Source organism: Pteropus medius, unplaced genomic scaffold (genome assembly GCF_902729225.1).
Source record: "Pteropus medius unplaced genomic scaffold, Ma_sr-lr_union100, whole genome shotgun sequence".
Classification (NCBI taxonomy): Eukaryota; Metazoa; Chordata; class Mammalia; order Chiroptera; family Pteropodidae; genus Pteropus; species Pteropus medius.
This window is the reverse complement of record NW_024351735.1, coordinates 4,179,618-4,192,443: the sequence shown is the minus strand read 5'-3', so window position 1 is coordinate 4,192,443 and position 12,826 is coordinate 4,179,618. Positions and strand designations below refer to the sequence as shown.

At 37.3% G+C, this 12,826-nt stretch overlaps 1 protein-coding gene across 4 annotated transcripts in view; it reads left to right on the top strand.

Moving 5' to 3' along the window:
- DLC1 (DLC1 Rho GTPase activating protein) overlaps positions 1–12,826 on the top strand; it is a 352,000-nt gene that overhangs the window by 278,707 nt on the left and 60,467 nt on the right. The gene's annotated exons all lie outside the window — the stretch shown is intronic.

The window sequence follows — 12,826 nt, the reverse complement described above, 5'->3', positions numbered from 1 at the left end:
GACAGAGAAAAACAAATACCATATAATTTTACTTATATGTGTAATCTAAAAAAAAAAATAAACAAAACAGAAATAGATTTATAGATACAGAGAACAAAGTGATGGCTGCCAGATGGGAGGGTAGGTTGGGAGACTGGATGAAAAAGGTGAAGAAACTAAGAAGTATAGATTGGCAGTTGCAAAATAGTCATGGAATGTAAAGTACACCATAGGGAATATAGTTAATAATATTGTAATAACTATGTATAGTTCCAAGTAGGTACTAGACTTATCAGGGGGATCACTTCATAAGGTATATAAGTGTCTAACCACTATGCTATACACCTGAAACTAATATAATATTGAATGTCAATTATAATTGAAAAATAAAAATAATAATTTAAAAAATAACTTTAAAATGTAGTCCGTTCTTAAAGATCATGGAGAAATATTTCAACTAATTGTCTCCACTAATTGTTTTAGAATTGACCATTGTGTTAGTTTTCTATGACTTCACATTTTTATGACTATTTATCATACAGTTCTGTAAGTTGGAAGTCTAAATTGGGTCTCACTATGCCAGGTTCAAAATGTCAGTAGGGCTGCATTTCTTTCTGGAAGTTCTAAGAGAGAATTGGTTCCTTGCCCTTCCCAGCTTCTAGAGGCTGCCCACATTCCTTAGCTTTAGGCCCCTTCCTCCATCTTCGAAACCAGCAATAGCCATCTAGTTCTTATATTACATTACTCTAACCACCTCTTCTATCTCCCTCATCCACATAAGAAGCCATATGATTACATTTGGTCCACCTAGATTATCCAAGATAATCTCTTTATTTGAAGGTCAATTGATTAGCGAAAGATTCTGCTAGTCTAATTTTCCATTGTCATCAAACAACACATTCATATGTTCCCAGTGTTCCTAAAATTAGGACATGGACATTGGCAGAAGGGGAAGGGGGTGGTATCAGGATATTAATCTGCCTACCACAACCATCTTTTCTGTAAGGAAGAAAGTTCTTATTTGTAGGCAATTTCTGTCCCTCTCTCAGTAATTTAAATCTTCTTATTTTATTTTTTTTTCCCTAGAGGAAATGGAGAACAAATAAAAAGCATATGAAAATTTTGCTTCAGAAGCCAGAAAATCAAGCCAGGTCCTGATCTGATTGTAATATATTTTATTTTTATGAAATAAAATATGAAAGTGTATATCCAGAAAAGCAAAGCAGGAAGGTAGAAATATCATTTAACAAAACAAGATTCTATGAAGTTTGATTTTTAGAGTTTCGTGTCTGAAAAGTAGATAAAGTTATTCTTCATAATTTTAAAAAGGCAATACATACTGTATGACTCCATGTATATAATATTCTGTGAAAGACAAAAGCATAGAAATGGAGAACAAATAAGTGATTGCAAGACTGAGGAAAGAGGAGGGATGGTGTGACTTTAAATGAACAGCAGGAGAGGATTCCCTTGCAGTAACAGAACAGTTCTGTATCATGTTTGTGGTGATGGTTATATGAATCTGTACATACATGTGTGAAGGGTCGTAGAATTATCTACAAAGACGTAAAAAAATGAAGACATGCAAAAATTGTGAAATCTGACTAAAGTCTGTAGTCTAGGTCATTGTATTATGACAATTTTCTGATTTTAATAATGCACATTGGAAAAGGCTGAGTGATAAGTGTAACTATTTTTGCAACTTCTTATGAGTCTATAATCTCAAAAATATGTTGATTTTTTTAAAATTTGCGTTTAAAAAACAAGAAGGAAGTGAGAGTGTGGGCAGATGGTTAAAAATTGAAGATGAGCACTTAAACATCGGTCTGCAAAGTTTAAGGTAGAAAAAGTGAACTTTATTTATGGTTTAACATTTGGTAGAGACATGGATCAATTAAATTAATACAAGCTCTGAAAATGCTTTCCAATTCTCAAATTATTCCAAATCTCTAGTCTCATATTTAAATTCAGTAAAATAAATAGTTTTATTTATAATCCAGTAACTGGAAAGGGAGACAGAATAAAGACAGAGAAATGTTATTTGGTTTCTTTAGAAGCACCAAAAATTAAGTAATCAAATTGGTCTGATAAAGTATATGTGAAGAGCTTAAATTCCCATCCCACATGCTTTGAGAAGACCTGGCATATGTCCAGAAAGAAGTTTTCCTCCACTGGTTTGAAAAAAGCCAAACCTCTGACGAAGAACTCTAAAAATGGGCTCAAATAGTTATTCATTTCAAGACATCCAAGACAATTCCAGAAAGCACCTTTTAAAATTATGTTGATTTTCAAAATGTGTGTGTTTACATAGAGTCAAGACATTTCAAAACAATCATCATAACTGTTCTAGGAAGAAATTCAGTATCAATCACCATTAAACATATAGAGAAAAGAAAGCATTTTATACAGACTAATAACTTTCATGTTGTCCAGTGGGGTCTGAAATCAGAGAAGCAGAAACATCAATTTGAGAAAGTTGGAGAAGCAGCAGAAATTAATGAGACAAGGACCTGGGATGAGAATAATCTGGGGTTTGTTAAATTGAATCTTTCAGTCTCTGGAAGATTCTGGAAGCTGATTTCGATACAAGTCTTAGCTCTTATTAAATCAGTTAAGCTAATGAGAAATAAAACTTTCATTTTCTGATATCTGAACAACCATACAAATCTATGTCAGTTCGCTCAAAATAGTACATATTCCTGATGAACTGAAGTTTGGCAATTTAGTCACTGTTGGGGACAGTAAACAGTTTAAATTGCATCATCTGTAAAAGGAATTATAATAACGGTAACATTTATTGAAGGATTGCTATGTTCTATGCCCTGGTCTAAATTCTTTCTGTATGATCTCATTTCATCCTACTATAACAATAAGACATACTGAAATACTACTACTTTATCTCACCTCACAGGAAATGATTACATCTGAAGAATAAATGAACTACAAAATGTAGTCGCCCAGCACTGTGTATCTGGGACATACTAGGTATTAAGTAACTATTGATTTCCTTCCTTTGGTTTCTCTTGTTCAAATATTTTCCTAGGAGCAATTTTGGTTTGAGGACCTGCTGGCCACACCCTGTAAGGGGTCTCTATTAGTGAGGTTGAAAGTATATTACTAAAATATTTGTGTAAGTACCTTACAAGGCTAGGAACCTAAGTCTTAAAATAAATAATTACCTCTTTAACTCTCCAGACTCTATAAATTAGCTATAAAAATGGCAACCCCAAATGATGTCTATAAAAATACATTTTTCTCAAAAGAATGGCGCCATATAGATGAAGCATAATTATTGTTCTGGTTGGGTTGATGTTATTATGATTAATTTTTGTGGGAGTGATCTTGTGTAGACTTACTGATCTTCTTAGACTTAGTTCTTGAGGATGCAAGCTAATCCTGAGCTCTGCTCGACCATAGACGTAGGCGTCTTCCCAAGGACAGACATTCTTGAAGTTGCGGTAGCAGGATTCATTTGGAAATCACTTTGAGCCCAAACTTTTCCTTTCTTCCTTCCCTCCCCAACAGCTCCTAACCTGGGACGTCACCTACACTAGAAACACTGAATTCCCCCAAGTAAATTGAGCCTCGGAGTAATCTTTAGCAGTACCCTTTGCAAGGCCTTAATTAGATGTTATATGTTAGAGTTTACACAGAAACCCTCTTTTTCTTATATGTCAACTACATTTTAAAAGGAAGTGGAGTACCTATGGAAGTTCAGTGAACTCTTTTAGTCCCCACTGACTTCACATCTATGAGAACTTTTTAAAATCATATTGAGTGAGAATAAGAATAAACTTGAAAGCAATAAACGAACAAGACAGAGACTCAGGGACAAGAATACAGAGGAAGCGGGGAGGCGGGCAGGTAGATAAGAGTAAAGAGAGTCACATATATGGTGATGGAAAGAGATTTGACTTTGGGTGATGAACACACATTGCAATACACAAATGCTGTATTATTGAATTGTACACTCGAAGCTTATATAATTTTATTAACCAATGTCAGCCCAGTAAATTTAATTAATAAAAGAAGAAACTTAGGTCACTTTAGCCTAACTGGCATAAATTCTACCTTTCTTGAAAGTTTCACTTAGTCCTTCATAAAAACTTTTGACACTTTATTGGGAGGACGTGATCACTTAGTAACAGCTCCTTATTTCTTTCTTGTTATAACTAGAGGAGGTGGGGTATTCAATTGTTTCTCCTGCACCATTGAAGGATTTCTAAAACTCTGATAAGTTTAGCAATTTACTTTCTCTCACTGTTTTGGCAGCTTCTGCGATGGCTACCCATAGCAAGTTTTAATAACTGGTAAATAAAAGTGAAATTAATATACTCGATCAATGTAAAATGAGTTGTATTTCATAAGTCACAGAATTTCAGAACCTTAGGAGTGCTCAGCCACAAAGTTGTCTCCAGAGGATCTTGATCCTTTTCAGCAGTGTTCGAAACATTGGACCCTTCGGCTAAAACCCCTAGGTTAAAAGCCCATGATTGAGATCATCTCTTTCATTTTTCTTACCAGATACCCTCAGTGACTCTATTCTCCTATTCCTCAGATGTCTGCAAAATAATGTTAGCTCATGCTTTTTGTAATGTATAGAAACGTATTTTCATAGTAATGTTCTGGAATCAATAATGCATGCCCATTCATATCTTACTAACTCAATTCGTAAGACTTTCATTAATTTCTAATTACCTTGAAAGGCTGTTAGTGAATTTCCTTCTCTGTGACCATGACTGAATTTTAAATGAGACATCCTAGTGTGTGTGCCTCATCCTACAAGAACTGTTGGCTCTTCAGATATTAGAGAACATATAGAAACGCATCACATAACTTTGAGCTCTAAAGGATTTTGGTATACATCGATAGCTTCCTCTAGCATAGCATGTCCTCATAACAATGAGCAAAATTAAAAACTTTTATGCTACATAAACTTAAAATCAGTTTTATTTCATAAATCGCAGAACTTAGAGTTTAAAGAACGGACCTAAATCATGAACTGTTCTTCCACGTTCTTACTCCCTTGAAAAATTTAATGAACGGAATTAACATCAACAGTTTTTTTTTTTAATTGTGATTTAGACCACATCTTTAATTTTTCAGAGAAGTCAACTGAGGTTCCATAGGTTAAGACTTGGCCAAAGTCATGAAGCAAGTTCTAGGACCCAAGTGCAGACCAAAACCCCGACGCCTGACCAGTAGTGTCCTTTATGGGTTCCTACTAAAAGCCAGTCAATATGCCAAGATATTTTACACATATTAGCTCTAAATTTAAAAACAGTAAAAACTTATAAAGTACAGATTATTTTTCTATTTTACAAATTCAAGGGAATAAGTGATTTGCCCAACTTTCCATAGATATTTCCATAACAGAGATTCAAGTCCTATATATTCCAAACAGCAAAGTTTTTTTTAAAGTATTACATTCCACTGCTTCTTTCTAGTACTTAGATATTAAAATATAAACATTCAGAAAATAGTGTCTCATTGAACATATTTGATTTATCTGTGAGAAACAAATAAATCAAAACTTAAAAATAAGTAGTGTTGAGCAGGTCTTAACCTTGAGCTATCTAGTAGTAAAACCCCCAAATTTCCAAGTACCACACATCACATTTCCTGATGCCCCATAACATGGGGAAGATAAAGACATAAGCCTGTGTACTATTTCTGGACTAATAATAAACCTCACAGAACATTCTAAATCCCGTTTCCTATACCCATGACCTTTCCTACAATGCAAAGTTATGTGTTCCCCCTAACTTTATGATAATAAATTAGACTTCTCTATGCAACGGTCATAACCACAGGGTCACAATCAGAAAAAACAATCGCTGAGTCCATTTCCTGACTGCTGTGGGGGATTTTGGGGCCCCTTAGGAAAGCAGATAGATATAATAATGAGAAGGTCACTGCTGGCTCTCTGACTGAAATAATGCCCATCAGTAATTGGTTTGGAGTGGGCTTCAATTTGAATTTTAAAAGCAAATGTAAAACAGCCAGTTGTTTATCTCTCTTATTCCAAGAGGAAGATCAAAAGGAGGCTTAATGGGACTATTTCCATCTCAGAACAAAAGACAAAAGATACTGTGTCTTTTCCTTTCCTTTGAGGTTCCTGTGTCTGTTCCTTTCCACACCCTTTCCTGACTGGCAGTAATATCCTGACCATTAATCTACGTATTTTAAGCATAGAAATCAATTTATTTTCAAGACAACAACAATAAAAATAGCGACGAGTTGCTGTCAAGGGTAAAGGAGATTTAAAATACCCTGTTAGATTTTCCTTTCTGACACCTGATGTTGCGATGAACTGACGGGTATCCGGACAAGATCTAGATGCAGACCTGGCGCTGTGAAAAGAAGAATTTCATCCAGGAAATAATACTGGCTCATCCAACCACCAAAACTTTGGAAAGCCATCTAATATTCAAATTAATAAATTTCTTTAGAAGCAACTCTAAAGACTGTACTGCTTTGCTCATTCAAAAAAAATCTTTAAAAACACATTTGTCTTAGAAGTGGCCTCATAGAAAGATAAGGAAATAAGAAATGGAGAGAGTACAGTGTGGCAGCGTTCTTAGAGATGTCACTGTAGAGGTGTCATAGAGAGGCCTCGTCTGAGATAAATTCTAGCCTGATCCTCATTTAGAATAGCTTAATTCTCCTTAGAGCACAGAAAATGAAGACAAATAAGGATTTGTTATTTTTTTTTAGAAAACAAAAAATAGTCTGCATGGACGAAGTAAATGGTACTCAGTATATATTGTCAGTCATAGATTATTAAATTGTTTGAGTGGTCTAAAAATAAGTTTAGTTTCTGCTTTTGCTTTAAATCATGGTTTTATGAGATGTTGAATATAAGCTCTACTGCCCACTTGGAGATTTTATGGCTAAAATAATCCATGAAGGTGATGCCATTTGCAGGACTGTAGGATCAAATAAACACTATTCTGTGAGGCTCCTCCTGGAGTTAATTTCACTGATCCAATGGCAGTTGTTATTGGAAATTCATTTTTGTGGCTACCATAGTGACTTATCACATAGCAAGTCTCATGTGAAAGCTGTGCTCTCCTCAGGAGCTGGACTCTGATTTCAGGCATCATCAATCAGGCAACAAATAACAGCGTCAAGACCCAGTAGATAAATTACCTAACGTTCCCCACTGAGAAGCCATTCAGTTTAATCTATAATCCTCAGGGAAATGAGTGTAAGAACCTCAGGTAAACCCAAGAGGAGCTGGGTCCAGGTCACACACATAATATATGTAATTCCGTGTAATCAGAGTCGCTTACTAAAGAGCCCCCAAATCCCTAATATAAAGGTTGAATTCCCTTGCAACTTTTCAGGAAAAGTCACGACCAATTAGACTTAAGAACATAGGAAATGTTGAGACAAAGGAAGGCTTAGCAAAGTTTACTTCAGTCAGCTTTTGTATCTTTTATCCCCTTAATGCCTGTTGTAACCATTTTCTGAATATTTTCTTGTAGAGTATTTGCCGTAAAATGTACACAGATTCCTTCCACTAGGAAAGGTCTTTTGTCCATTTCCTCTAGTTGTGTAGCTCAACTCACTTGGAGCCTTCTTATTGTTCATTCAGAATTTAATCCATTTTCAGAGGTTTGTTTCCTCTGAAAGGAGATGAACTGGACAAAAATTTCTCTAACTCTTTCTTCATTTTCATCATATGGAAGTGGGTTCATGGCTCAGGAAGCCTGCCTGCTTTTTTGCCAGCTCTGACAAATAAGAAATTTTCTCAAGGGCCACCGAATAGCAAATTCCCAGTAGCTGGACTCACCTGTCAGCCCCCACCTGGTTCCCAGCTTCTGCAGTCTTCTTCCATAGCTGGACTTGGTATGACATGGGGTCTTTGAAGGATCTGAAATTATCAAGTATGTAATCAAAGGTGTGTTTGAGAAAAATTAGTCAGCAGCCTATATAAGTTGGCTTATTTAATCAGTATAAGCAAGATGCCTTAAAGAGCAGAAAAATAAGATGCAAGGAGACCAGTTAATGGTCCACAATCTTGATGACAAATAATGATGGCTCGAATGAGGGTTGTAGCAAAAACAATGGAAGATGCACTGCAGAGGTAGAATGTGAGGGGTTTAACTCATCAGCTATAGGGGAAGAGAAGAACATGAAGGAGTAAATGGTCAAAAAAGATGCCAAGATAACTTAGACGATATCATGCCATTAAGGAAAGACTGAGAGGAAAGATGGTGAGTATAGTTTGGAATGTGTTATTTGGTCATACACTTTAAGATATAGAGACCAACCCTTTCCCAACCTCCAAAGCCCTTTTTCCACCTCTAAAGAAATTGGCCCTGACTCAGTGGCATAATTAGTGATATAGTATCAGGCTATTCCACTAGAGGGCGTAATACCAGTGGAATTGGATTAAATGCTTTTCCCCGGGTTTGCCATCCAGTGACCAGATGAGCCAATATAATAACCATGTGGTTAAGGAAATGGACCTGAGGAAGCCATTCACTTCTAGTCAAGTTCACAAGACAGTGGAAAGAGAATTACTGCCACTTATGTGCTGTCAGCCCATTTCACCAGAGTTGGGGAATACACGAAGGTGTGGAGGCTAATGTTTTAATTGGAACTTTCACTGCTTTGGCTATACTCCTCAGGAAAATGTAGCCAGAATAGTAGCTATTTAAGTTTCAGGGATTCTGGCCAAATCTTTCTTTCCAAAAGAGCCATGGCAAACAGAAATCCTGGCCATGTGTCCACCTTCACAACTAACAGTGTTGTGTTAGTTAGAGGTGCCAACACAACATTCAAGACCAGTAGCTGGCTGTTGAAATTAAGCCTTCAGGACTGAAGCCTTTTGTGACAAGGTCAGAATATCTCTGAAAAAACGGAAATACTGCTTCTCGGTCCATGTGCCATTTATCTACTACCTATCGTTTCAGTGCATCATGCCTCAACCACTAGAAATTCTTCACTTATTTCCTTTCTGAATTACATCACTTATCTTTCTTCCCTCTACTTTTTTTTTTAAAAATTAACACTGAGAATCCATTAAGACCACAGTATAGAGTAAGGTTGCTAGATCTAGCAAATAAAAATACAGAACACCCAGTGAAATTTGGATTTCAGATAAACAAGAGGAATTTTTTTTTAGTATAAGTATATCCCAAATATCATGAGACACTTATACTAAAAAATTACTTGCTATTTATTTGAAATTCAGATATCACTGGGCATCCTGAATTTTATCTGGCAACCCAAGTACAAAGAGAAAACAACTGAGAGCCAATCACAGAGCCAGCTGTGTATCCATTCTGCAACTTACTTGTTCTGAGGGCATTCCTCATTACTGATCACCAGGGTTAGCACATGCATGTGCACTTGCACCCATAAAATACAACCAAACCCATCAGAGAGTGGAGAATCCAGATTCACAATATCTGTTAATTCAGATTTAATTTCATAACCATCAGAGCTCAGTAGTGTAGTTTTGCAGACTCTTCCACTGGATTATCCAAGCTGACAACATAATCGACAGTTTCTATGTAGAACATTTGCAAAAACTCTAAAGGAGAAGTCTCTGGATTAAAACATAATTATAAAAAGAGTTTTCTCCTGATGTATAAGTAAGATGTCTGCTCTGGCTCTACATTGCCAGCTCCAGAGGGGGGGTGAAATTTACAGATTAAGTCATATACCGCGTCCCATACCAATGGTCCCCAGTTAATATTTTCATATAGATGAGATCTAGTTACAGTTAATGCCACCAGAAGCCTTTAAAGGGAACATCAGAACTTGAGATGTCACAGAAAGATAGTAGGAAATCAAGAGAAGAGATCAAGCCATATTGCCCAATAACTAGCCCAGGTGCTTTGATTGGATAAATATTATCACACCACATTGGACCATGAGTACCATCTTGAACTTGCTAGATTCTTCTTCCCAGGCTGCCTACTAAATAGTATTACTCCCCTTGTACCAGAAGCAGTAAGCACTTTTCCTCCTGCTTCTAACTATTTCACCTACAGCAATGCACTACTACCTATGATCTCCCCCCACCCACTGTGCACACACGAGAGGCAGAGCCACCCCAACTGGTGCTGCCACAGGCACTTAGTTCATCTGCTGAATTAATCTCTCAAGTGAGATTTGGAGGAGCCACTCCTCCTCCACCTTAATGTCTGCCAACCCTAGAATGAGGAGCTTGCCATCTATTTTCAAAATTATGTTTTGGTCCTGGACGCTTTCTGGGAGGTCCTGTAGGCAGTGCTGAGTTTTAAGTGAATTATGTTTCTTTCTCGCAACTTCACCAGCTAATCATGCAATTCACCAATCGAACACTCTAATACTAATTGAATGCAGGTAAAATGTACCATAAGAGCATGAATTAATATTTGCGTTATATTGCAATTTTAAGTTATGTTAAAGAAGTGTGGTAGTATTATAAGAGGATGGACTCTAGCTGAATACTAACCACATATATACTTAGGGTTGAGGCTAAAATCATGGGCTACCTGGACGTCCTTCAGCTGTTTGTGTATGCATGTTGGGGAGAATTCCTGTAATAATAAGATCTGGTTATTACTTAGGGAGGCTACGTGGTGTCGACCTCATACACGAGTGCAGACAATGACTCTGGGAGAGATTTGCCAGTTCAATAAGTATCTTAGAATCCCCAAACCCAGTTGTTTAAACTATAGCCTACCACCATGTAATTGCCAAGACAATAATTGCTTTACTTTGATATTCCTCAGTCTCCAAAATTGCTTTAGCTCCTCTGGCAGGGCCATACACTTCTTTATCTTTTCCTGAACTTATTCTTATGATGTTTCTATTAAGTAGCAAAGTTGTTTCAGTAACAGTGACTACAATGTTTGTTTTATCAGAAGTCTCCGCAGTAGGCAGGCCGCAGTAGTGATTCCCAACCTTGCAGGCATAATTTTTTTGTTAAAGGTAAAAACTTCTGTAAATCGCTACAAAATTGTATCTGTACTTTTATTCCCTGTTGATTGAAATATGGTACAAAAAAAAAGTTGCTATAAATTTAGTACACTTTGAAATGAATTTATATTTTATTTATCACTAAAGCATCTACCTGTATTTTAATAACAGTATACATACTTGAATCTTTATCCTTTAAGTCTACAAATACTACAAATAGTCATGTATAGACCTTTACAAGAAATGCAAGTCTCCTGACATGAGTTCATATTCCACAGGTTAAGAAGCACTCATTGTTTTATATATTCTATATATTCTGTGTCTCAAAAGAGACACTGGCCAGGGAGTAAGTATTCTCTCTAAGAGATGTGATACACTTCTGTAATTAATAGAAGCAAATAAACCAGTCAATCTCATGCCAGGTAAGAAGTGTGGGTTTAGTTAGGATCAGAATCAAGGGCAGGAATTTTTCTTTGAAAATCCCCCACAGAGATGCTAAAAGATCGCTACCACTCTTTCACTCTATTGAAAACTGCTCTCAGAACCTGAATGAGTCTGGAAGTGGATTTTCCCCCAAGAACCTCCAGATAAGAGTGCAAGGCAGCCTTGTAGGAACCTACGCCAAGTACCCAGCGAGCTCACTGGATTTTGGACTATAGAACTGTGAAATAAATAAATGAGTGTTGGTCGAAGTCAAAAAAAACAAAAACAAACAAACAAACAAACAAAAATGCTATTAAAACGTTTAGTTTTATTGTTGTTGTAGCTATTATGCTACAGTGCTTAATAAATGTATTTATCTAGGTTTCAGTTCTGCTTCATGTACATATGGGTGGTATCTTTGAGTGAGGAAACAGACTAGATTAGATTGAGATATAGAATATCTTTTATAGGCCATCTTCCCCTCTGCCAACCCCCCAAATCTATCCTCATTACCACCTACTCCTCCACATAATATTTCCCCAAAACATTAAAGGATATTGACAATTACTTGCTCTTCCCTCCCTGATAAAAGTCCTCTCTTTTAGCAGAGATGTAGCATACATTAAGCTTTCTGCGGTTTCAATGCCAAATCATTCTAGAGGTTTAGCCGATGCCAAGTAAGAGAGAGAGAGAAGAAAATGGAGAGAAAGTAGGGAAACATTCCCAAGGCCCTCGCCCTCTGTGGTGAGGCGAAAGGGGGACGGGACCGCCTAGCCGCCAAATACAGGAGGGCAGCACCACTAAAAACCACATGCAGATGATGAGAAACATGTCAAGGTTTTAAATCAAGCTGGGACAAGTACTGGAATACTGAGTCAAACAGCATTCAGGCCACTCATCAGAGTCATTCTTTATGACTCAAAGGTTTATGGCTTAAAGCTGGCGCTACAATGCTTGTGGTCCCTCCTCCCCTTTTCTTGCTGGGTTTCTTCTCCTTCTCTCTGTCTCCTCCTTTCTACCCCTTTGCCATTTGCCCTGCAGATCCACACAGCAACTGGAAGAACATCCCAAGGGCCATTCATCAGTTAACCCACCAAGGGCTCCAGGGTAGAGGCAAACATTGCCCTGGATGCCACCTAGAGAGACGGTGGACAAGTGTGGGACCCGTTCCATAGAACCAGTGCCAGCTCACCCAGGAAAGTTATTAGACAATGGGGGATGGGGATGTGGGGAGGGAAAAGCCCCTGTCTGGGTTTGTAATTGAGGTGATACACGTTAAGTTGCATAATAAATAAACAAAAGAGGGGATGTTGAATGAGATGGTGCCTCAAGCAAGGGAGAGGGTTCTCGGGCTTCATGTTGGGACACAGAGCAAGGAGAGCCAACTAAATCCCACTCCACCCATAGAGACCTCAAAGCAAGAATGTTCAGCTGTCCTCCAATTTCTTGATAAACGACTGTGCCCTGGAGTTATTCTGAGTGACCCAGTCCTGGCCTCTGG